Genomic DNA, 25,992 nt, shown 5'->3' on the forward strand with positions numbered 1-25,992 from the left:
TGATCCCTTAACCATTATGTAGTGTCTCTTGTAATAGTCTTTATTTTAAAGTCTATATTTTCTGATATGAGAATTGTTACTCCAGCTTTCTTTTGATTTCCATTTGCATAGAATATTTTTTCCATTCCCTCACTTTCAGTCTGTATGTGTCCCTAGGTCTGAAGTGGTTCTCTTGTAGACAGCATATATACGTGTCTTGCTTTTGTATCCATTCAGCCAGTCTATGTCTGTTGGTTGGAGCATTTAATCCACTTACATTTAAGGTAATTATCGATATGTATGTTCATATTACCATTTTCTTAATTGTTTTGGGTTTGTTTTTGTACGTCTTTTCCTTCTCTTGTGTTTCCTGCCTAGAGAAGTTCCTTTAGCATTTGTTGTAAAGCTGGTTTGGTGTTGCTGAATTCTCTTAACTTTTGCTTGTCTGTAAAGGTTTTGATTTCTCCCTCACATCTGAATGAGATCCTTTCTGGGTAAAGTAATCTTGGATGTAGGTTTTTCCCTTTCATCACTTTAAATATGTTCTGTCACTCCCTTATGGCTTGCAGAGTTTATGCTGAAAGATCAGCTGTTAACTTAATGGGGATTCCCTTGTATGTTTTTTTGTTGTTTGTCCCTTGCTGCTTTTAATATTTGTTCTTTGTATTTAATTTATGGTAGTTTGATTTATATGTGTCTTGGCATGTTTCTCCTTGAATTTATCCTGTATGGGACTCTCTGCATTTCCTGGACTTGATTAACTATCTCCTTTCCCATGTTAGGGAAGTTTTCAACTATGATCTCTTCAAATATTTTCTCAGTCCCTTTCTTTTACTCTTCTTATTCTGGGACCCCTATACTTCGACTGTTTTTGCATTTAATGTTGTCCCAAGGGTGTCTGAGGCTGTCTTCAATTATTTTCATTTTTTTTCTTTATTCTGCTCTGCTGCAGTTATTTCCACTATTTGTCTTCCAGATCACTTATCCATTTTTCTGTCTCAGTTATTCTGCTATTGATTCCTTCTAGAGTATTTTTAATTTCATTTTTTGTGTCGTTCATCATTGTTTGTTTGCTCTTTAGTTCTTCTAGGTCCTTGTTAAACATTTCTTGTGTTTTCTCTATCCTATTTCCAAGATTTTGGATCATTTACTGTCGTTATTCTGAGTTCTTTCCGGTAGACTGCCTATTTCCTCTTCATTTGTTTGATCTGGTGGGTTTTTACCTTGCTCCTTCACATGCTGCATATTTTTCTGTCTTCTCATTTTGTTTAACTTAGTGTATTTGGGGTCTCCTTTTAGCAGGCTGCAGGTTTGTAGTTCCTGTTGTTTTTGGTGTCTGCCCCCAGTGGGTGAGGTTGGTTCAGTGGCTTGTTTAGGCTTCCTTGTGGAGAGGGGACTGGTGACTGTGTACTGCTGGGTAGGGCTGGATCTTGTCTTTCTGGTGGGCAGAGCCCTATCCGTTGGTGGGTTTTGGGGTGTCTGTGAACTTAGTATGATTTTAGGCAGCTTCCCTGCTAATGGGTGGGGTTGTGTTCCTGTCTTGCTAGTTGTTTGGCATGGGGCAGCCAGCACTGGAGCTTGCTGGCCATTGGGTGGAGCTGGGTCTTAGTGCTGAGATGGAGATCTCTGGGAGAGGTTTCAGTAATTGATGTTACATGGGCCAGGAGGTGTCTGATGGTCCAATGTCATGAACTTGGCTCTCCCATCTCAGAGGCACAGGCCTGACACCTGGCTGGAACACCAAGACCCTGTCAGCCACAGGGCTCAGAAGAAAGGGAGAAAAAAGAAAGAAAAAATATAAATAAAAATAATAGTAATAAATTTTTAAAAATATTAAAATTAAAAATTAGTAATAATAAAAAAAAGTAGAGAGCAACCAAACAAATAAACAAATCCACCAATGATAACATGTCCTAATAACTAAAGTAAGATAAACATAAAAATCAGAAACAAATCAGTCACAGACAGCAAACCCCAAGTCTACAGTTGCTCGCAAAGGCCACCACCTCAATTTTGGGATGATTTGTTGTATATTCAGGTATTCCACAGATGCAAGGTACATCAAGTTGATTGTAGGGGTTTAATCCACTCCTCCTGAGGCTGCACAGAGAAATTCCCTTTTCTCTTCTTTGTTCACACAGCTCCTGGGGTTCAGGTTTGGTTTTGGCCCACCTCTGCCTGTAGGTCACCCTCAAGCATCTGTTCCCGCCCAGGCAGGATAGGGTTAAAGTAGCGGCTGATTAGGGCACTCTTGCTTATTCAGCCCAGGGGGAGGGAGGGGTATGGTATAGTCATAATTGAAATGCAGAGCGAGCCTGTGGCAGCAGAGGTCAGCGCAATGTTGCAACAGCCTGAGGCGCACTGTGTGTTCTCCAGGGGAAATTGTCCCTGGATCACAGGACCCTGGCAATGGAGTGCTGCACAGGTTCCCGGGGGGGTTATGGATAGTGACCTGTGCTTGCACACAGGATTCTTGGTTGCTGCAGCAGCAGCGTTAGAGTTTCATGCTCGTCTCTGGGATCCAAACTGATAGTAATGGCTCGCACCCTTCTCTGGAGCTTGTTCAGGCAGTGTTCTGCCTTCTGTGGGCAGACAGGGGAGGAATCCCCTCTCCTCGCACACCCGGAAACAATGGTCTCTTGCCTCTTAGGCAGGTCCAGACTTTTTCCCGGATTCCCTCCGGTCTAGCTGTGGCACACTAACCCCCTTCAGGCTGTGTTCATGCAGCCAACCCCAATCCTCTCCCTGGGATCTGACCTCCGAAGCCTGAGCCTCAGCTCCCAGCCCCCACCCACCCCAGCGGGTGAGCAGACCAGCCTCTCAGGCTGGTGAGTGCTGGTCAGCACCAATCCTCTGTGTGGGAATATCTCCGCTTTGCCCTCTGCCCCCCTGTTGCTGCACTCTCCTCCATGACTCCAAAGCTTCCCACCCCACTCACCCACTGTCTCCACCAGTGAAGAGTCTTCCTAGTGTGTGGAAACTTTTCCTCCTTCACATCTCCCTCCCAGAAGTGCAGGTCCTACCCTGTTCTTTTGTCTCTGTTTTTTCTTTTTTCTTTTGCCCTACCCAGGTACATGGGGAGTTTCTTGCCTTTTGGGAAGTCTGAGGTCTTCTGCCAGCATTCAGTAGGTGTTCTGTAGGAGTTGTTCCACATGTACATGTATTTTGATGTATTTGTGGGGAGGAAGGTGATCTCCATGTCTTAATCCTCCACCATCTTGAAGGTCCCTCCCAATCATATGGGTTTTATTCTTCAATTTGTTGGGAATTCCTTAGTGGTCCAGTGGTTAGGACTCAGCAATTTCACTGTTCAGGCCTGGGATTGATCCCTGGTCAGGGAACTAAAATCCCACAAGACATGCAGTGTAGCCAAAAATGAAAAAAAAAAAATTAATAATGTGGTGTATCACATTGATCAAATTTAGTTTGTTACCATTTGGTAAAGGATTCTTGCATCTATGTTCATCAGTGATATTAACCAGTAAATTTCTTTTTTTGTGTCATCCTTGTCTTATTTTAGTATCAGGTAATGCTGGCCTCATAAAACGTGTATGGAAGAGTTCTCTCCTCTTCTATTTTTAGAAGGCAGGCTGCCACATGCAGGGCACTGCACAGACAGTGGACTGAGACACACCTCCTCCTCTCCCAGTCTTTATGTGAAGGAGGTCACTTTGCTTGTCCTGGAGATTCAGACTGAGGAGGAGGCTTCAGATTTGGCAAACATCTAGGGGTCAATGAAGCTGATTTTAAGAACATAGGCTCTGGACACTATCTTGGTGCTCTTTCTCTCCCTGCAGCTCACCAATATCTCCCAGAAAGGAGCTTATGGAGCCCTGATTTTTGTGATTGTCACCCAGGAGACATCTCCAGATCACTTGACCCTGGTGGTCAACAGGACTAATGCTTGCTGCCCTTCAAAACTGTATATACTCGCATACATTTGAAAGCTGCTGCCTGAGGGTCTGGATTCCAGTCAGCTTGAGACTAGTTGCTGAGATCTTCCCCTTTGGGACACTGACGGGTCTTGGCACATTTTAAACTACTGGGAGCTATTAAAAATATAATAGCCTGTTTGGACAAGCACAGAGGTTTGAGAGAACCAAGAGATGATTCAGGGATGAATGACAATATTCATCTCCTACAGGAGGCCACTCCTTCAAGACTGGAAGAGGTGGGTTTTTTTGTTTACTGTCTAGAAACCAACACAGAGACTCATGAAAAATGAAGAAACACAGGGATATGTCACAAAGGAAAGAACAAGATAAAACCTCAGAAATTAAAAAAAAAAAACCCTAATGAAATGGACATAAGTAATTTACCTGATAGAGCAATAAAAGTAATGATTATAAAGAAGCTCACCAAACAGGGGAGAAGAATGGATGAACACAGTGAGAATTTCAACAAAGAGACAGAAAATATAAGAAAGAACCAAATAGAAGTCACAGAGCTGAAATGTACAATCCCTGAACTTAAAAATACACTAGAAGGGTTCACCAGCAAACTAGGTAAAGCAGAAGAAAGGATTGGTGAACTCAAAGACAGGGCAGTGGAGCTCAGCCAACTGGAGCAGAAAAAAGGGCAGGGGGGAGATAGCTTAAGGGACTTATAGGACAACATCAACTGGACTAACACTCACATTGTAGAGTTTACAAAAGGAGAAGAGAGAGAGAAACAGAAAAATTATTTGAAGAAATAATGGCCAAAAACATCCCTAAATTGGGGAAGGAAACAGACATCCAGATCCAGGAAACCCAGAGAGCCCCACCTTCCTAGTTACCTTTTCACCATGTACTACCTACAAACCCCTTGTCTTATCCATTTTTTACAAAGTTATTAAATCTTCATCTAAAAGGATAAAATCTTCCTTCTCTCGTCACTTCTTTGGATCTTCATTCTCTTGTGAAGGCTCCTATTTATGTGTAAACATAGAATAAAATCTCTATGCTCTTCTCCTGTTAACCTTTCTTATGTCCAGGCCAGCACCAGCAAGACAGCACTGGGCCTGGGACTCCCAGGCCACCCAGTAGGCCATGAACAGACCCAGTCCCACTCACCAATGGGCCAGCAATGCCATGTGGAGCAGCCACAGTGGCACACCACACTGGCAGCCAAGTGGGCTGGGGGCCAGCCCCACCTACCAGTGCACCCACACTAATTAGCCCTACCACAAAAGAAGGGCCCACAGAGCCCACATAGAGGGCACCCTTAGAGCATATAGCTCTGGTGACCAGAGCATATAGTTCTGCTCCTGGGCACCTTAGGACATCTCCTATGTAAGGCCACTTCTTTAAGATTGGGAAATGTAACCAACCTACCTAATACATAGAAATAAACACAGAGAATTAGGCAAAATAAGGAGATGCAGGAATATGTTCCAAACGAAGGAGCAAGACAAAACTCCAGAAGAGCTGAGTGAAGTGGAAATAATTTACCCAGTAAAGAGTTCAAGGTAATGATCATGAAGATACTCAATGAACTCAGGAGAAGAATGATGAACACAGTGAGATGTTTAACAAAGAGTTAAAAAATATAAAGAAGAACCAGAACTGAAGAATGCAATAACTGAAATTAAAACACACACACACACATACACACACACACACACACACCCCAGAAGGAATCAACTGTAGATTAGATGATACAGAGAGGTGGCTCAGTGAACAGGAAGACAGAGTAGTGGAAATCACCCAAGTTGAACAGAAAAAAAATTAAAAGAATTCAAAAAAATGAAGATAGTTTAAGAGACCCCTTGGACACCATCAAGCATATTAGCATTCACAGTATAAGGATCCCAGAAGGAGAAGAGAGAGAGGAAGGGGCAGAGAACTTATTTGAAGAAATAATATTTGAAAACTTTCCTAACCTGGAGAAGGAAACGGATATCTAAGTCCAAGAATCAAAGAGAGTCCCAAACAAAATGAACCCAAAGAGGTCCACTCCAAGACACATTATAATTAAAATGGCAAAGATTAAAGCTGCAGAGAGAATCTTAAAGGCAACAAGAGAAAAGCAACTGTTACATACAAGGGAACCCTCATAAGATAATCGGCAGATCTTTCAGCAGAAACTTTGAAGGCTTTAAGGGAGTGGCACAATGTATACAAATCACTGAAAGAAAATAACTTCCAACTAATAATACTCTACCAAACAAAACTATCATTCAGAGTTGAAGGAAAGATAAAAGATTTTCCAGACACGCAAAACCTAAAGGAGTTCATCACCACTAAAACAGCATTATGAAAAATGTTAAAGGGACTTCTTTAGGCTGAAAAAAAGGGGCACTAATTTAGTAACAAGAAAATACATGAAAGAACAAATCTCACTGGAAAAGTAAATATATAGTAAAAGTATTAGATTAATTATTATAAATCTAGTATGAAGGTTAAAGGACAAAAGTAGTAAAAAATAGCTATGATTACAATAATTATTTAAGGAATACATAAGACATAGGACATCTAAAACACAAAACATTGTGAGGGGAGAGTAATGATGTTGAGCTTTACAGTAGGATCAAATTTAAGCTGTTATCAACTTAAGATAGACTGTTAGAAGTTAATATAGGTAAGTCTCATGGTAAACATAAAGCAAAAGTCTGCATAAATACAAAAAGAAAAAGAAAAAGAAAAAGAAGCATTTCACTAAAGTAAGTCATCAAATCACAAAGGAAGAGAGCAAAAGAGAAAGAAACAGAGAGGAACTGGATAAACAGCTAGAAAACAATTAACAAAATGGCAATATGTACATACCTATCAATAATTTCTTTAACTGTAAATGGACTAAACACTCCAATCAAAATACATTGAGTAGCTGAATGGATTAAAAAACAAGACCCATACTGCCTACAAGAGACTCACTTCAAATGTAAAAACACACACAGGCTGAAAATAAAGGGGTGAAAAAAGATGCAAATGGAAACCAAAAGAAGGCTGGAGTAGCAATACTTATATGAGACAAATAGACTACAAAACAAGGAATATCCTTTCAACTCAAAGAGACCATTGAACACGGCCTGCATTCTCCATCTTGTGCTGAAGCCTAGAAATTTCTCCAGGCAGTAAGCTGGGTGATCATGATTAGCTTGTGTGTTTCTCTTCTTTCAGGGATCACTGTACTATGATGCTTGATGTCCAATATCTGAAAACCATTGTTTTATACATTTTGGCTGGTTTAGTTGTTTTTGACAGTAAGTTAAATCCAGTTGTTTTACTCCAACTTGATCAGCAATGGAAGCCAACAATTCATTCAATATAGAAAATAATACATGTATTATAATATACATTTAACATGGATAATTGAGTCTGAGATTTGGAGTAGACCAAATGTCCAGAAAGGATAACAAGTTAGTTTCATCCTACACCAGGATCTTATTTCCAAGCATCTAATTTACTTTCTAGGTGATTTTTCGCACCTTAAATTATCCTATGATCTTCCTCTTACTCTTGTTCTCTCACTTTCCCTCTCTTAGAACAAAAACAAGTTGATTAGCTACTATGGGTCTTGGTTCCTTCATCAGTAAAATGAGATGACATTACCAATTTTTCAAGGTTGTTGCAAATATCAATGAAATAATATTTTCAAAATGTTCAGTGCCCGACACATAGTAAACCCTTAGTCAGTGAGAACCACTAGAGGAAAAACTTTTATCTTTCAGGTGGGATGTAGATATGAAGAAGAACATGACTTTCTTGGTCTGGATTTTGTGGAGTCAGGGCATCTAGATAAACTCTCCTGGTCAAGAGGTGTTAAAGACAGTGCTGCCCACAGAGGGGGAGCCTGAAGCTTGGAAACACCACCTTCCTAGGTTCTCCTTTGAGCTCTCAGGTACAGCTGAACTGGACCTGTATCCCAGAAGATGAGCTCCAATTTTTTAATAAGACTGCAGTGATTCCCTGTACTGTACCACTGTTTTTTATTACCAATTTGTAGCCTTTATAAATGTCTTTCAAACTTTTAACATTTTAGCACCCCAATTTTTGGTTGTTAAATCTAAAATGCCTATAAAGTGGTAACAAAGAAGATACTTTCAGAAGCAGCTCAGGTAGACAGAGCTGGGGACCACAGATCTCACCCACCAAGAGGGCTGTGTGTGTATGTTCTCGCTGGTGTGACCTTGTGTTTAACAGCTTGACCTCTGGAGCCTGACATGGCGAAATGCCAGCTCAGCCACCTGCTAGCTTAATGTCTTTGGACAAATGATTTAACTGCTCTGTTCTTTCATTTAGGGGAAATAATATTACCTAATTCATAAACTTGTAAGAAATTAAATGAATTTAATACATATAAAGTACTTAACCCTGTGTATAATACATAGTAATACATAATATTCATGTTACTAGTATTAGTTCATTAAGGAAAGTATCATTTTCTCACAAAGGATGTTACATACACCCACCTTTGGTTCCTCAGAATTAACGCAGAACACTAAGCGCCTTGCTTGTGTGAGGTCCAAGATGTCCATGGAGAAATGGCCAAGAGGCAATGCAGTTGGGGTGGGGTGGTAGTGGTCTGATCCATGGCACACAAATTATAAGGCCAATCAACAAAAAGAGGGAGAAATCTTACCGATGTAACCACCATCAAATCCCTCTGTTGTTGGTTACAAACAGCCATCTTTTAAATATTTATTTAGTTAGTTTTTTTACTTGAAGTATAGTTGATTTATAATATTGTGTTAGTTTCAGCAGAAACTTTGATAACGCAAGGTCTTTGGTTCCAAGGAAAATAACCTGTTGTAGCACCACGACTTTCAGGTATTAGGTGGAAGGATGCCTGGGTAAGAGGATGTCAACTCTGGCACATTAACAGCCACCCCCAGATCCATGGGCTCCATGGCAGCCTTCCGAGCTGCAGTTATATGTACATATATATCTATTTTTTTCAGATTCTTTTCCCTTATAGGTTATTGCAAAATATTGAATATAGTTCCCTGTGCTGTATAGCCATCTTTTAAGAAACTATTAGACCACAACTTACTTAGGGTTGGTCTGTATATAAAGATGATGTCATTACAGGGCATGGCCCAGGCTGCTCCAGAAACAGCTGAGTGCTGGATGGCCAAGGGATTAAGGCTTTCACAGCTGCTCCACTTCCATCACTGGTCCCTCATTACCGCCATACCCCAGGCAAGGCCAGCGCTATTGATCTTGATTGTTAGAAATGCAAGTTGTTTCCTGGCACTTCCCAGGCGCATGTTGAAAATACTACCTCTAATCACTGATCCACGCTGATACCAGCCTAGGATTCATCTGTCGCATCTCCCTGGGCATGAACTCCTCTTTGCCTGGGCAACCAGCCAGAGGAGTCAACTCTCCTAGCAGCTCTCAGTTTTAGGGATTTACATCTGTTGTTTTTGAAAGCAGAGAGGTCTGCCTCCCTCATCTTCTCAGAGGGCTTATTTTCAATGCCAGGTTTCTGGGAAGTACTGAATCTACCTTCAAACCCCATGTTACTGAGCTTCTAGCATCTTTCTCAGGGTTCCCATGTTTCAGATATGCCTTCCCCAGGCTCTGTCTTATTCATATCAATACCAGCAAAGAGTATTGGTATGGCTACAATCCAGTTATGCTTTGATTACTTCATCACAAACATAGTATAAGCCCTATACTCATAGCATATCAGGGATGGAAAAATCTATTGGCTCTGTCTGCAGCCCTGAGTTCTGCTGCTTCCTGGTCCTCTGTATCATTGCTTGTGCTTATTTTCTCATTTATTCTGAAGTGATTGCTCTGTACTCTACAGGAAAGAGAAGAAATATTGATATATTGTTAATAAACTATACTATACCTTCTAGGCAGAAACTTGTAATTGTAGGTTTTAGGGACAACAATCATTTTCTTGTGGAGCCTTTAAATAGGAAGGATTCCTGTGAGGTAGAAAGAGTCTTTGTGAAAATAGATGAAGAATATTGAGAGGGAAGCATTTCAATTGCTGTTAGCCATCCTATATAATGACAGAAAAAATACCACACACTTCCTTTTCCTTCTTAAACACAGATTCTACTGTATTGTATTGTGGAATCTGCCAATTACAGAAGAAGAGTGATCTAAAAACTTGCAAGCTGTGTATCTAATGATCAAATTCTTCATGAAGAAAAATAAACAACATTTTATGGTCTAACCAAGATTAGACCTAGTCAACTTAAACTCCAGAGAATTACCATCTCAAGATATTTCAGACAGAAATCTGCTCAATACTAAGAGTTTGGGTTCCCCTATGGATTCCCAGGTTGCTTGAAAGATTCCAATTATGAGAAATTTGTAAAGCAATTTTTGTAGGAAATACTACATTTCCTGAAGGATTAAAAATTTTTTTAATTGAAGTATAGTTGATTTACAATGTTGTGTTAATTTCTGCTATACAGCAAAGTGATTCAGTTATACATACAAATATATATTCTTTTTTCATATTCTTTCCCATTACGGTTTATCACAGGATATTGAATATAGTTCCCTGTGCTATACAGTAGGACATTGTTGTCTATCCATCCAAATATAACAGTTTTCATCTGCTAACCCCACACTCCCAATCAATCCTTTTCCCCCCTCCCCTAGCATGGCAACCACAAGTCTGTTCTCTATGTCTGTGAGTCTGTTTCTGTTTCATAGATAGGTTCACCTGTGTAGTTAAAAAATGTTTTAAATAGAGATAGAAATTGAGACTTTGTTGCTAGCAACTCAGGAAGCCCAGAGCTAGAGGGCTGCAAGGAGAGAATTCTCATCCTTGCAGCTTGAGAGATTCACAGTTTGACTTTCCTGAAAGAATTATTGCCTGGAAGAGTAAAGTTGCTTTACTCATCTCACTCATCTTCCTGTTTATGCTCTTCTTCATCTGTGGCCTTTCTGAGCCATGTCTGTGTCAGAGGTCTAAGGATTTCTCCTTCCAAATGCAGATAAGTGTCCAGGAAAACGCCATTTACAGAACAACCTTCCAGCAAGTATTTCTAGTGGAGGTGTCTCCACCCAAGAGCAGGTAACAGCAGCGTCTCCACTGTCCCTTCTGGGGGAGCCAGGCTTTTGTGCTCTGGAGTTTGCTGTCCTTGTGTTATCAACAGTGATAATCTGTTCATGAAGCATAAGGAGTCTTCCAGAGAGTGGTTCACAAGAGGGGGTGAGGTAGACCTGGAATGCAGACTTATTGAGAGAGGACTCTTTGAAATCAGACAACAGGAGGCTCTATATCTGTTTGATCAATTAGCAATCTTAGACTAGACCTCTGTTTTGTCGTTTGAAACCCAGTAAGCCATTGCTATTCAAATCTCTTTCTATTTCCTCACATGTAAGAATAAATTACATTTTCTTACTAAGTTTCCAACAGACAGGGTCCAGAATGTGGGAAGGATAAACAATGAAGAAAACCAAGCTTTGTTACATTAATGTGTAGCCATGTGGTGAGACACCCAACTACAGGGGAGTGTTTATAGAATTTTAGGACATCAGGGCTTTCACTGCAAACGAGAGGAAGATCGCTGTTACACCCAGGTCTCACCTTGGAATTGGTTAGACACATCCATAGCTGCAGATGTGGCAGTTACATTTGCTCCAGTTATGAGAGGCATGAATGGTCCAGCAGTGGCTTCCCAGCAGCCACTGCTAAGGTCCACAGCTGCTCTTGTGTACACCTGTGATTGCAGTCACTAATTAGTTATTATCTATTAAGCTTAGGAAATTCTCCTAAAAAATGCCACAATTCTAGGTATGTGTGTAACATTGTGGAGATCTGTATTGGTGAATGCAATCTTCATGGTAAACACCTCCTCTGAAACATTGTCCTTTGATAGCATAAGAAATATCACGCACAATTTTTCATGCTTGTGCATTTTTCCATTTGGGTGCCATTCATTGGAGGAAACCAATATTAGGTCCTCCAGGGCAATGACTGTCTCTCACTGACATTCCCGGCTCCTCCCTCTCCATGTGACACAGGGGAAAGGCAGAACAAATGTTTATTGAACTAAGTCTGGATATTGGGCGGAAATGTTCTTTCCCTTGACAAGCTTTATTTTTGAAGCTGTTAAGAATTATCTTATGGTTTAAAAATATCCCTCTTTAGACAGCATTTGTTATGAATTGCCCTTCAGCTTGTCTGACCAGTGGCAAGGCTTCAGGGGAGCCTTCAGAGCAACAGAAAGGTCAATTGTAAAAGTCAGTGGAGCCCACCCAGCCCACACGATCCATGGGGCAGTCAATGGAATCATTGAGAATGGTGGATCTATCCTGCAGAATGAGAATTCTATATCATTTTGTATAGCTTAAAAACTGTTGTAGTCCTTAATATTTTACAGTGAGGTTTTGATGTTGATTTCTATTTTTCTCATTAAAAATAGCAGAAACAACAGTAACCAATCAGCCAAGTGTAGCTAGGAATAGTCTGTCTTCTGCAACCAGGCATATTGCTCTCATCTGTTTCTGTAATCTCTGCAAGTCCCACACTGTCTTCCAGAATGTTCTTCAAACTGCATGCAGCCCAATGGGTAGACACTCCAAGTGACTTCTCCACCTACACAACTTGGTATTAGATGCTTCCTGGCTTTTCCTGGATGCTCTCTGCTGGAGGGGCTGTGTCCCAAGGCCCAGTTTGGGCTCACAAGGCTTTGCTTCATCAAAGATTCCAGGCTGTCAACAGCTTGGCTGCAGTGGTAAACCTAGACAAAAGGTCAGAACTCCCTAAAGAGACCAGTGCCCATGGACTTTATGTCACCAGGGATCACATTTTGATGAGCACAAATGAGAAAACTCCCCAGAAATCTGAGTTGACTCACTTTTCCCTTGTCAGAGATTCATAACCACCTCGGCACAAGCTACCTCTCTCCAAATCTTCCCTGTGTTACAAAGAATCCCTGAGCACAAGTAAAGAAAAAGAAATTCTCTGGAAATGCAGTACACCTCTCAGCCATGGAGAAAGGAGGTTCCTGGGCAAAGCCCCTGGACATCATGCTTTGATTGCCAGGCACCTTCTGCGTGGGTTCTACATACAGGTGCAGTAGGGGCCTGGGCAGGTGAGGTAGAGGATTGGCCGGAGGGTGGACACGCCCACGGGCTTCTCTTTTTCTTTTTTTTTTTTTAACATCTTTATTAGAGTATAATTGCTTTACAATGGTGTGTTAGTTTCTGCTTTAAAACAAAGTGAATCAGTTATACATATACATATGTTCCCATATCTCTTCCCTCTTGCATCTCCCTCCCTCCCTCCCACCCTTCCTATCCCACCCCTCTAGGTAGTCACAAACACAGACCTGATCTCCCCGTGCTATGCGGTTGCTTCCCACTAGCTATCTATTTTACGTTTGGTAGTGTATATATGTCCATGCCACTCTCTCACTTTGTCACATCTTACCCTTCCCTCTCCCCATATCCTCCCCATATCTTCAGGTCCATTCTCTAGTAGGTCTGTGTCTTTATTCCCGTCTTGCCACTAGGTTCTTCATGACATTTTTTTTTCCTTCCCTTAGATTCCATACATATGTGTTAGCATACTGTATTTGTTTTTCTCTTTCTGACTTACTTCACTCTGTATGACAGATTCTAACTCCATCCACCTCACTACAAATAACTCCATTTCGTTTCTTTTTACGGCTGAGAAATATTCCATTGTATATATGTGCCACATCTTCTTTATCCATTCATCCGATGATGGACACTTAGGTTGCTTCCATGTCCTGGCTATTGTAAATAGAGCTGCAATGAACATTTTGGTACATGACTCTTTTTGAAATATGGTTTTCTCAGGGTATATGCCCAGTAGTGGGATTGCTGGGTTGTATGGTAGTTCTATTTTTAGTTTTTTAAGGAACCTCCATACTGTTCTCCATAGTGGTTGTATCAATTTACATTCCCACCAACAGTGCAAGAGTGTTCCCTTTTCTCCACACCCTCTCCAGCATTTATTGTTTGCAGATTTTCTGATGATGGCCATTCTGACCGGTGTGAGGTGATACCTCAATGTAGTTTTGATTTGCATTTCTCTAATGATTAGTGATGTTGAACATTCTTTCATGTGTTTGTTGGCAATCTGTATATCCTCTTTGGAGAAATGTCTATTTAGGTCTTCTTCCCAATTTTGGATTGGGTTGTTTGTTTTTTTGTTATTGAGCTGCATGAGCTGCTTGTAAATCTTGGAGATTAATCCGTTGTCCGTTGCTTCATTTGCAAATATTTTCTCCCATTCTAAGGGTTGTCTTTTGGTCTGGTTTATAGTTTCCTTTGCTGTGCAAAAGCTTTTAAGTTTCATTAGGTCCCATTTGTATATTTTTGTTTTTATTTCCATTTCTCTAGGAGCTGGGTCAAAAAGGATCTTGCTGTGATTTATGTCATACAGTGTTCTGCCTATGTTTTCCTCTAAGAGTTTGATAGTGTCTGGCCTTACATTTAGGTCTTTAATCCATTTTGAGTTTGTTTTTGTGTGTGGTGTTAGGGAGTGTTCTAATTTCATACTTTTACATGTACCTGTCCAGTTTTCCCAGCACCACTTACTGAAGAGGCTGTCTTTTCTCCACTGTATATGCTTGCCTCCATCAAAGATAAGGTGACCATATGTGCATGGGTTTATCTCTGGGCTTTCTATCCTGTTCCATTGATCTATGTTTCTTTTTTTGTGCTAGTACCATACTGTCTTGATTACTGTAGCTTTGTAGTATAGTCTGAAGTCAGGGAGCCTGATTCCTCCAGCTTCATTTTTCGTTCTCAAGATTGCTTTGGCTATTCGGGGTCTTTTGTGTTTCCATACAAATTGTGAAATATTTTGTTCTAGTTCCGTGAAAAATGCCAGTGGTAGTTTGATAGGGCTTGCATTGAATCTGTAGATTGCGTTGGATAGTAGAGTCATTTTCACAATGTTGATTCTTCCAATCCAAGAACATGGGATATCTCTCCATCTATTTGTATCATCTTTAATTTCTTTCATCAGTGTCATAATTTTCTGCATACAGGTCTTTTGTCTCCTTAGGTAGGTTTATTCCTAGATATTTTATTCTTTTTGTTGCAATGGTAAATGGAAGTGTTTTCTTAATTTCTCTTTCAGATTTTTCATCATTAGTGTATAGGAATGCAAGAGATTTCTGTGCATTAATTTTGTGTCCTGCTACTTTACCAAATTCATTGATTAGCTCTAGGAGTTTTCTGGTAGCATCTTTAGGATTCTCTATGTATAGTATCATGTCATCTGCAAACAGTGACATCTTTATTTCTTCTTTTCTGATTTGGATTCCTTTTATTTCTTTGTCTTCTCTGATTGCTGTGGCTAACACTTCCAAAACTATGTTGAATAATAGTGGTGAGAGTGGGCAACCTTGTCTTGTTCCTGATCTTAGTGGAAATGGTTTCAGTTTTTCACCATTGAGGACAATGTTGGCTGTGGGTTTGTCATTTATGGCCTTTATTATGTTGAGGAAAGTTCCCTCTATGCCTACTTTCTGCAGGGCTTTTATCATAAATGGGTGTTGAATTTTGTCGAAAGCTTTTTCTGCATCTATTGAGATGATCATACGGTTTTTCTCCTTCAATTTGTTAATATGGTGTATCACATTGATTGATTTGTGTATATCGAAGAATCCTTGCATTCCTGGGATAAACCCCACTTGATCATGGTGTATGATCCTTTTAATGTGCTGTTGGATTCTGTTTGCTAGTATTTTGTTGAGGATTTTTGCATCTATGTTCATCAGTGATATTGGCCTGTAGTTTTCTTTCTTTGTGACATCTTTGTCTGGTTTTGGTATCAGGGTGATGGTGGCCTCGTAGAATGAGTTCGGGAGTCTTCCTCCCTCTGCAATGTTTTGGAAGAGTTTGAGAAGGATAGGTGTTAGCTCTTTTCTAAATGTTTGATAGAATTCTCCTGTGCAGCCATCTGGTCCTGGGCTTTTGTTTGTTGGAAGATTTTTAATCACAGTTTCAATTTCAGGGCTTGTGAGTGGTCTGTTCATATTTTCTATTTCTTCCTGGTTCAGTCTCGGCAGGTTGTGCTTTTCTAAGAATTTGTTCATTTCTTCCAGGTTGTCCATTTTATTGGCATAGAGTTGCTTGCAGTAATCTCTCATGATCGTTTGTATTTCTGCAGTGTCAGTTGTTACTTCTCCTTTTTCATTTCTAATTCTATTGATTTGAGTCTTCTCCCTTTCTTTCTTGATGAGTCTGGCTAATGGTTTATCCATTTTGTTTATCTTCTCAAAGAACCAACTTTTAGTCTTATTGATCTTTGCTATTGTTTTCTTCATTTCTTTTTCATGTATTTCTGATCTGATCTTTATGATTTCTTTCCTTCTGCTAGCTTTGGGGTTTTTTTTGTTCTTCTTTCTCTAATTGCTTTAGGTGCAAGTTTAGGTGGTTTATTCGAGATGTTTCCAGTTTCTTGAGGTAGGATTGTAGTGCTATAAACTTCCCTCTTAGAACTGCTTTTGCTGCATCCCATAAGTTTTGGGTCTTCATGTCTCCATTGTCTTTTGTTTCTAGGTAATTTTTGATTTCCCCTTTGATTTCTTCAGTGATCACTTCGTTATTAAGAAGTGTATTGTTTAGCCTCTATGTGTTTGTGTTTTTTACAGACTTTTTTCCTGTAATTGATATCTCATAGCGTCTCATAGCATTGTGGTTGGAAAAGATACTTGATATGATTTCAATTTTCTAAAATTTACCAAGGCTTGATTTGTGACCCAAGATATGATCTATCCTGGAGAATGTTCCATGAGCACTTGAGAAAAATGTGTATTCTGTTGATTTTGGGTGGAATGTCCTATAAATATCAATTAAGTCCATCTTGTTTAATGTATCATTTAAAGCTTGTGTTTCCTTATTTATTTTCATTTTGGATGATCTGTCCATTGGTGAAAGTGGGGTGTTAAAGTCCCCTACTATGATTGTGTTACTGTCGATTTCCCCTTTTATGGCTGTTAGTATTTGCCTTATGTATTGAGGTGCTCCTATGTTGGGTGAGTTGCTCCTATGTTGGGTGTATAAATATTTACAATTGTTATATCTTCTTCGTTGATCGATCCCTGGATCATTATGTAGCGTCCTTCTTTGTCTATTGTAATAGACTTTATTTTAAAGTCTATTTTGTCTGATATGAGAATTGCTACTCCAGCTTTCTTTTGATTTCCCTTTGCATGGAATAACTTTTTCCATCCCCTCACTTTCAGTCTGTATGTGTCCCTAGGTCTGAAGTGGGTCTCTTGTAGACGGCATATATACAGGTCTTGTTTTTGTATCCATTCAGCCAGTCTGTGTCTTTTGGTGGGAGCATTTAATCCATTTACATTTAAAGTAATTATCGATATGTATGTTCCTATTCCCATTTTCTTAAATGTTTTGGGTTTGTTATTGTAGGTGTTTTCCTTCTCTTGTGTTTCTTGCCTAGAGAAGTTCCTTTAGCATTTGTTGTAAAGCTGGTTTGGTGGTGCTGAACTCTCTCAGCTTTTGCTTGTCTGTAAAGTTTTTAATTTCTCCATCAAATCTGAATGAGATCCTTGCTGGGTAGAGTAATTTTGGTTGTAGGTTTTTCTCCTTCATCACTTTAAATATGTCCTGCCACTCCCTTCTGGCTTGCAGAGTTTCTGCTGAGAGATCAGCTGTTAACCTTATGGGGATTCCCTTGTGTGTTATTTGTTGTTTTTCCCTTGCTGCTTTTAATATGTTTTCTTTATATTTAATTTTTGAGAGTTTGATTAATATGTGTCTTGGCATGTTTCTCCTTGGATTTATCCTGTATGGGACTCTCTGTGCTTCCAGGACTTGATTAACTATTTCCTTTCCCATATTAGGGAAGTTTTCAACTATAATCTCTTCAAATATTTTCTCAGTCCCTTTCTTTTTCTCTTCTTCTTCTAGGACCCCTATAATTCGAATGTTGGTGCATTTAATGTTGTCCCAGAGGTCTCTGAGACTGTCCTCAGTTCTTTTCATTCTTTTTTCTTTATTCTGCTCTGCAGTAGTTATTTCTACTATTTTATCTTCCAGGTCACTTATCCGTTCTTCTGCCTCAGTTATTCTGCTATTGATCCCTTCTAGAGTTTTTAATTTTCATTTATTGTGTTTCTCATCATTGCTTGGTCCCTCTTTAGTTCTTCTAGGTCCTTGTTAAATGTTTCTTGCATTTTGTCTATTCTATTTCCAAGATTTTGGATCATCTTTACTATCATTATTCTGAATAGTTTTTCAGGTAGACTGCCTATTTCCTGTTCATTTGTTAGGTCTGGTGTGTTTTTACTTGCTCCTTCATCTGCTGTGTGTTTTTCTGTCTTCTCCTTTTGCTTATCTTACTGTGTTTGGGGTCTCCTTTTTGCAGGCTGCAGGTTCATAGTGCCTGTTGATTTTGGTATCTGTCCCCAGTGGCTAAGGTTGGTTCACTGGGTTGTGTAGGCTTCCTGGTGAAGGGGACTAGTGCCTGTGTTCTGGTGGATGAGGCTGGATCTTGTCTTTCTGGTGGGCAGGTCCACGTCTGGTCGTGTGTTTTGGGGTGTCTGTGGCCTTACTATGATTTTAGACAGCCTCTTCTCTAATGGATGGGGTTGTGTTCCTGTCTTGCTAGTTGTTTGGCATAGGGTGTCCAGCACTATAGCTTGCTGGTCGTTGAGTGAAGCTGGGTCTTGGTGTTGAGATGGAGGTATCTGGGAGATTTTCGTCATTTGGTATTATGTGGAGCTGGGAGTTCTCTTGTGGAGCAGTGTCCTGAAGTTGGCTCTCCCACCTCCGAGGCCCAGCCCTGATGCCTGGCTGGAGCACCAAGAGCCTTTCATCCACATGGCTCAGAATAAAAGGGAGAAAAAATAGATAGAAAAAAAAGAAAGAGGAGAAAATAAAATAAAGTTATTAAAATAAAAAAAATAAAAATAATTATTAAGAAGAACAGAAAAAAAATTTTTTTTATTAAAAAAAAAAAAAAAACCGGAAGCACAGAACCCTAGGACAAATGGTGAAAGCAAAGCTCTGTAGACAAAATCTCACACAGAAGCATACACATACACACTCACAAAAAGAGGAAAAGTTGGAAAAATAATATATCTTGCTCCCAAATCCACCTCCTCAATTTGGGATGATTCGTTGTCTATTCAGGTATTCCACAGATGCAGGTACATCAAGTTGTTTGTGGAGCTTTAATCTGCTGCTTCTGAGGCTGCCTGGAGAAATTTCCCTTTCTCTTCTTTGTTCGCACTGCTCCCGGGTTTCAGCTTTGGATTTGGACCTGCCTCTGCATGTAGGTCGTCTGAGGGCTTCTGTTCTTCGCTCAGACAGGACAGGGTTAAAGGAGCAGCTGCTTCGGGGGCTCTGGCTCACTCAGGCCGGGGGGAGGGAGGGGCACAGAGTGGGGGGCGAGCCTGCGGCAGCAGAGGCCTGCGTGACGTTGCACCAGCCTGAGGCGCACCGTGTGTTCTCCCAGGGAAGTTGTCCCTGGATCACAGGACTCTGGAGGTGGTGGGCTGCACAGGTTCCAGGAGGGGAGGTGTGGAGAGTGACCTGTGCTTGCACACAGGCTTCTTGGTGGCGGCAGCAGCAGCCTTAGCATCTCATGCCCATCTCTGGGGTCCCCGTTGACAGCCGCGGCTCTCGCCCGTCTCTGGAGCTCATTTAGGCGGCGCTCTTAATCCCCTCTCCTCGCGCACCAGGAAACAAAGAGGCAAGAAAAAGTCTCTTGCTTTTCGGCAGCTGCAGACTTTTTCCCGGACTCCCTCCCGGCTAGCTGTGGTGCGCTAACCCCCTCAGGCTGTGTTCACGCCGCCAACCCCAGTCCTCTCCCTGGGATCCGACCGAAGCCGGAACCTCAGCTCCCAGCGCCCGCTCGCCTCGGCTGGTAAGCAGACAAGCCTCTCGGGGTGGCGAGTGCTGGTCGGCACCGATCCTCTGTGTGGGAATCTCTGCGCTTTGCCCTCCGAACCCCTGTTGCTGCGCTCTCCTCCGTGGCTCCGAAGGTTCCCCCCTCTGCCACTTGCAGTCTCCGCCTGTGAAGGGGCTCCTAGTGTGTGGAAACCTTTCCTCCTTCACAGCTCCCTCCCACTGGTGCAGGTGCCGTCCCTATTCTTTTGTCTCTGTTATTTCTTTTTTCTTTTGCCCTACCCAGGTACGTGGGGAGTTTCTTGCCTTTTGGGAGGTCTGATGTCCTCTGCCAGCGTTCAGTGGGTGTTCTATAGGAGCAGTTCCACATGTAGAGGTATTTCTGATGTATCTGTGGGGAGGCAGGTGATCTCCGTGTCTTACTCTTCCGCCATCTTCTCCTCTCTCCCCGCTTCTCTTGTTCTTGCACTTTCCTTCCTGCATGTAGATTATTAGTAAATGATGGCACCTTAATTTAAAATTTTGTGTCCTTTGGTCATATTTTGAGGGATTTTGGCAAGGATGCAAGTCCAGAAATGGTCAATTTAAGGAAAACACATGAAGTACTGGTTTTCACAGTAAAGTGACATTGTTTTAGATCCTGAAGATATTGTGACCCCAAACCCTGTATTCCTGGGTGATGAACCAAAGTCATGAGAATGTGCCATCAGAATATGCAATAAAACAAAGCAATTCAAACCAGATTGTGGAAAACAGCTAGCAATGCCGCTAGAGCTAACTCTAATCCTGAACAACAGGGTTGAGCCCACAAAGTTCCTACTGCTCTTGGTGGAGAGATCTCCACAGACCCAGAGGCCCAATTGTCTTATGCAGCAGAGCTGAGCTCAGCTGAGCAGACAGCCTTTGTATTTAGTCGGCAATAGTCCCACACTGCCTGTGACAGTCACTCTGTGATGAATGCCACGAGACCTTTCCTGCATTGCCATTCTCTGCACCTTTCTGCTTGTTCGTCTTGTCAGTGGTGTATGTTTAAATTCCTTGAAGGAAGGAGTCAACACTTAACACTCCATTCTAACTCATTTAATACAGTTCCTTTTGCATGTTCTTTACTATTTCTCTGATCTTTAAAGAGAGAATTGAAACAGCCCTTCGCATATAGAAGGCTCATTGTATGACCCAATATAAAGCCATTAAAATGCAGAAGACATAGTCCTTGGCTTCACGCTGTGACACTGCATATCCACCTGTGGTCTTACCTGATTCTGAGAGAGACATTAAAAATCATCTTTTGACTTTTGGACCTGCTTTTGAAAAAAAAGAAAAGAAAAGCAAAATCTTTCCTCCTGGCCTAATAGATCTGACTAAAGGATAGTTTTATGACCAAAGAAATATATTTGATAAGAATGTCCTCTACTTCATTTATTTTTTTTAATAGATCTTTATTGGAGTATAATTGCTTCACAATAATGTGTTAGTTTCTGTTTCCAACAAAGCAGATCTACTTAATTTATTCTTTATTCCAGTTTTTCCTTTTATCCATATTCAGAATCATTAACTTTGCTATAGAGGGCAATGATACAGGCCATTTGTCAAGACTGGTGGCTGAAAGTCTTGGAAAACTTTTGTAACTAATCAACACTGGGTGTTTGGTGACTTTTGCAGCCCTAACTCAGCTACCATTGAGATATCCATTGTCTAAACAAGCCCAAAGTCTGAAGAAACGTGTCTGAGTTCTTGGAGGAACAGAACTGTCCCTCATGCAGCCCTTCCTCAAACTTCAGAGTTACTAAGCTGCCTGGTCTTTTCCCCTGCTTTCTTGAAAAGCCTCCTCAAAACCAAACATTTATTTAGCACCTGACAACATTAATCAATCTTCAGGAGATTAGTAATCAGTGTCACTAACAACCTCATCCCCATGTATGGATGCCATGACGGTTCCCTAAATTCCTCCACCTCATGCCCTGGAGGAAATGCAAGGGTGTTAGTGAAGGAGGGGCTTGACATTGGAAGATGTGGAAATAGAGATCATACTTAATATATTTTTGGGGGGCAAGTATCATAAAAAGAAACCTCCTGCAGTGACTATTCATATGCCCTCCCTTTGCCACCGTGATGTTTTAGACCTTTAGCAAAGGAAAGAGAAGGGTGAAGAATGGGGACTGAAGATCGTACAGTGAGGAGCTTCGGGACCAGGCTCAGGATTCCAGCTGGGACAAAGCCCCTCAAGGTTCACAAGCCAACAGACAGACACATGCTAGCTGGGGCCAGAGCCCACCTTCAGCTCTGGGGCCCCAGCACCACTAAGATAACCCCTGCCTTCAGGATGATAGGTGAATGCAGTTGTCTTTGGTAACTCTTTTGCCAGAAATTTTGAAGAGAAATGAGCATGTAGTTCTACATTACCCTTGATACTTAATTGGTATAAAATTTTCCATGAAGATATTGGCTAATACTTAAATAAAAGAGTTTTGTTGGCAAATGGACTAGAAATTGTGTGAATAAGAGACAATTGAAGAGGTATGTAACAAAAGAGGATATTAAGTGGATACATCCTTGTTACCTTCAAGTATTTTAAAACCTGTGTGAAAAAAATAATCTGTTACTAGATATAGCAACAGAAGTTTTCAACACTTGAAAGTTTACAAACCAGGAGATTGGTTCAAGATGGTGGGGTAGAATGATTTGCTCTCACTCCTTCTTGCAAGAACACCAGAATCACAACTAACTGCTGAACAATCATCGACAAGAAGAAACTAGAACTCACCAAAAAAGATACCCCACATCCAAAGACAAAGGAGAAGTCACAGTGAGATGGTAGGAGGGGCACAATCACAATAAAATCAAATCTAATAACTGCTGGGTGGGTGACTCACAAACTGGAGAACACATACCACAGAAGTCCACCAATTGGAGTGAAAGTTCTGAGTCCCATGGCAGACTTCCCAATCTGGGGGTCTGGCAACAGGAGGAGGAATTCCTAGAGAATCAGACTTTGAAGGCTAGCAGGATTTGATTGCAGGACTTCGACAGAACTGGGGGAAACAGAGACTCAACTCTTGGAGGGCACACACAAAGTGGTGCACACATCGGGACCCAGGGGAAGGAGCAGTGACTCCATAAGAGACTGAACCAGACCTACCTACTAGTGTTGGAGGGTCTCCTTTAGAGGCGGGGGTTGGCTGTGTGTCACTGTGAGGTCAAGGACACTGGCAGCAGAAGTTCTGGGAAGTACTCCTTGGCGAGAGCCCTCCAAGAGTCCACCATTAGCTTTACTAAAAAGCCTGGGTAGGCTCCAGTGTTGGGTCGCCTCAGACCAAACAACCAACAGGGAGGGAAGCCAGCCACACCCATCAGAGGACAAATGGATTAAAGTTTTACTGAGCTCTGCCCACCAAAACAACAGCCAGCTCTACCCACAACCAGTCCCTCTCATCAGGAAACTTGCACAAGCCTCTTATATAGCCACATCCACAGAGGGCAGACAGCAGAAGCAAGAAGAACTACAATCCTGCAGACTGTGGAACAAAAACCACATTCACAGAAAGACAGACAAGATGAAAAGGCAGAGGGATATGTAGCAGATGAAGGAACAAGATAAAACCCCAGAAAAACAACTAAATGAAGTGGAGATAGGCAACCTTCCAGAAAAAGAATTCAGAATAATGATAGAGAAGATGATCCAGGACCTCGGAAAAAGAATGGAGGCAAAGATCGAGACGATGCAAGAAATGTTTTAAAAAGATCTAGAAGAATTAAAGAACAAACAAACAGAGATGAACACACAATAACTGAAATGAAAAATACACTGGAAGGAATCAATATCAGAATAAGTGAGGCAGAAGAAAGGATAAGTGACCTGGAAGACAGAATGGTGGAATTCACTGCTGCAGAACAGAATAAAGAAAAAAGAATGAAAAGAAATGAAGAGAGACTAAGAGACCTCTGGGACACATTAAACACAACAACATTCACATTATAAGGGTCCCAGAAGGAGAAGAGAGAGAGAAAGAACCTGAGAAAATATTTGAAGACATTGTAGTTGAAAACTCCCCTAACATGGGAAAGGAAATAGCCACCCAAGTCCAGCAAGTGCAGAGTCTTCCATACAGGATAAACCCAAGGAGAAACACACTAAGACACATAGTAATCAAATTGGCAAAATTTAAAGACAAAGAAAAATTATTGAAAGCAGCAAGGGGAAAATGACAAATAACATACAAGGGAACTCCCAGAAGGTTAACAGCTGATTTCTCAGCAGAAACTCTACAAGCCAGAAGGGAGTGGCATGATATACTTAAAGTGATGAAAGGGAAGAACCTACAACCAAGGTTACTCTACCCGGCAAGGATCTCATTCAGATTTGATGGAGAAATCAAAAGATTTACAGAGAAGCAAAAGCTAAGAGAATTCAGCACCACCAAACCAGCTCTACAACGAATGCTAAAGGAACTTTTCTAAGTGGGAAACACAAGAGAAGAAAAGGACCTACAAAAACAAACCCAAAAAAAATTAAGAAAATTGTCATAGGAACATACATATCAATAATTATCTTAAACGTGAATGGATTAAATGCTCCAACCAAAAGACACAGGCTTGCTGAATGGATACAAAAACAAGACCCATATATATACTGTCTACAAGAGACCCACGACAGACCTATGGACACATTCAAACTGAAAGTGAGGGGATGGAAAAAGATATTCCACGCAAATGGAAATCAAAAGAAAGCTGGAGAAGCAATACTCATATCAGATAAAATAGACTTTAAAATAAAGAATGTTACAAAAGATAAGGAAGGACACTACATAATGATCAAGGGATCAATCCAAGAAGAAGATATAACAATTAAAAATATATATGCACGCAATATAGGAGCACCTCAATAAATAGGGCAACTGCTAACAACTCTAAAAGAGGAAATCGACAGTAACACAATAATAGTGGGGGACTTTAGCACCTCACTTACATCAATGGACAGATCATCCAAAATGAAAATAAGTAAGGAAACACATGGTTTAAATGACACAATAGACCAGATAGATTTAATTGATATTTATAGGACATTCCATCCAAAAAGGCTGATTACACTTTCTTCTCAAGTGTGCACAGAACATTTTCTGGGATAGATCACAATTTGGGTCACAATTCAAGCCTCAGTAAATTTAAGAAAATTGAAATCATATCAAGCATCTTTTCTGACCACAACGCTATGAGATTAGAAATCAATACAGGGAAAAAACATAAAAACACAAACACATGGACGGTAAACACTACATTACTAAGTAACCAAGAGATCACTGAAGAAATCAAAGAGGAAATCAAAAAATACCTAGAGACAAATGACAATGAAAACACGATGATCCAAAACCTATGAGATGCAGTGAGAGCAGTTCTAAGAGGGAAGTTTAATGCTATACAAGCCTCCCTCAAGAAACAAGAAAAATCTCAAATAAACAATCTAACCTTACACCTAAAGGAGCTAGAGAAAGAAGAACAAACAAAACCCAAAGTTAGCTGAAGGAAAGAAATCATAAAGATCAGAGCAGAAATAAATGAAATAGAAACAAAGAAAATAATAGCAAAGATCAATAAAACTAAAAGCTCGTTCTTTGAGAAGATAAACAAAATTGATAAACCTTTAGCCAGACTCATCAAGAAAAAGAGAGAGAGGACTCAAGTCAATAAAATTAGAAATGAAAAAGGAGAAGTTACAGCAGACACTGCAGAAATACAAAGCATCCTAAGAGACTACTACAAACAACTCTCTGCCAATAAAATGGACAACCTGGAAGAAATGGACAAATTCTTAGAAAGGTACAATCTTCCAAGACTGAACCAGGCAGAAATAGAGAATACGAACTGACCAATCACAAGTAATGAAATTGAAACTGTGATTAAAAATCTTCCAACAAACAAAAGTCCAGGACCAGATGGCTTCACAGGTGAATTTTATCAAACATTTAGAGAAGAGCTAACACCCATCCTTCTCAAACTCTTTCAAAAAATTGCAGAGGAAGGGAAACCCCCAAACTCATTCTATGAGGCCACCATCACCCTGGTACCAGAACCAGACAAAGATACTACAAAAAAAGAAAATTACAGACCAATATCATTAATGAATATTGAGGCAAAAATCCTCAACAAAATACTAGCAAAGAGAATCCAACAACACATTAAAAGGATCAAACACCATGATCAAGTGGGATTTATCCCAGCGATGCAAGGGTTCTTAAATATACGCAAATCAATCAATGTG

Source organism: Balaenoptera ricei, chromosome 2, assembly GCF_028023285.1.
Source record: "Balaenoptera ricei isolate mBalRic1 chromosome 2, mBalRic1.hap2, whole genome shotgun sequence".
NCBI classification, from domain to species: Eukaryota; Metazoa; Chordata; class Mammalia; order Artiodactyla; family Balaenopteridae; genus Balaenoptera; species Balaenoptera ricei.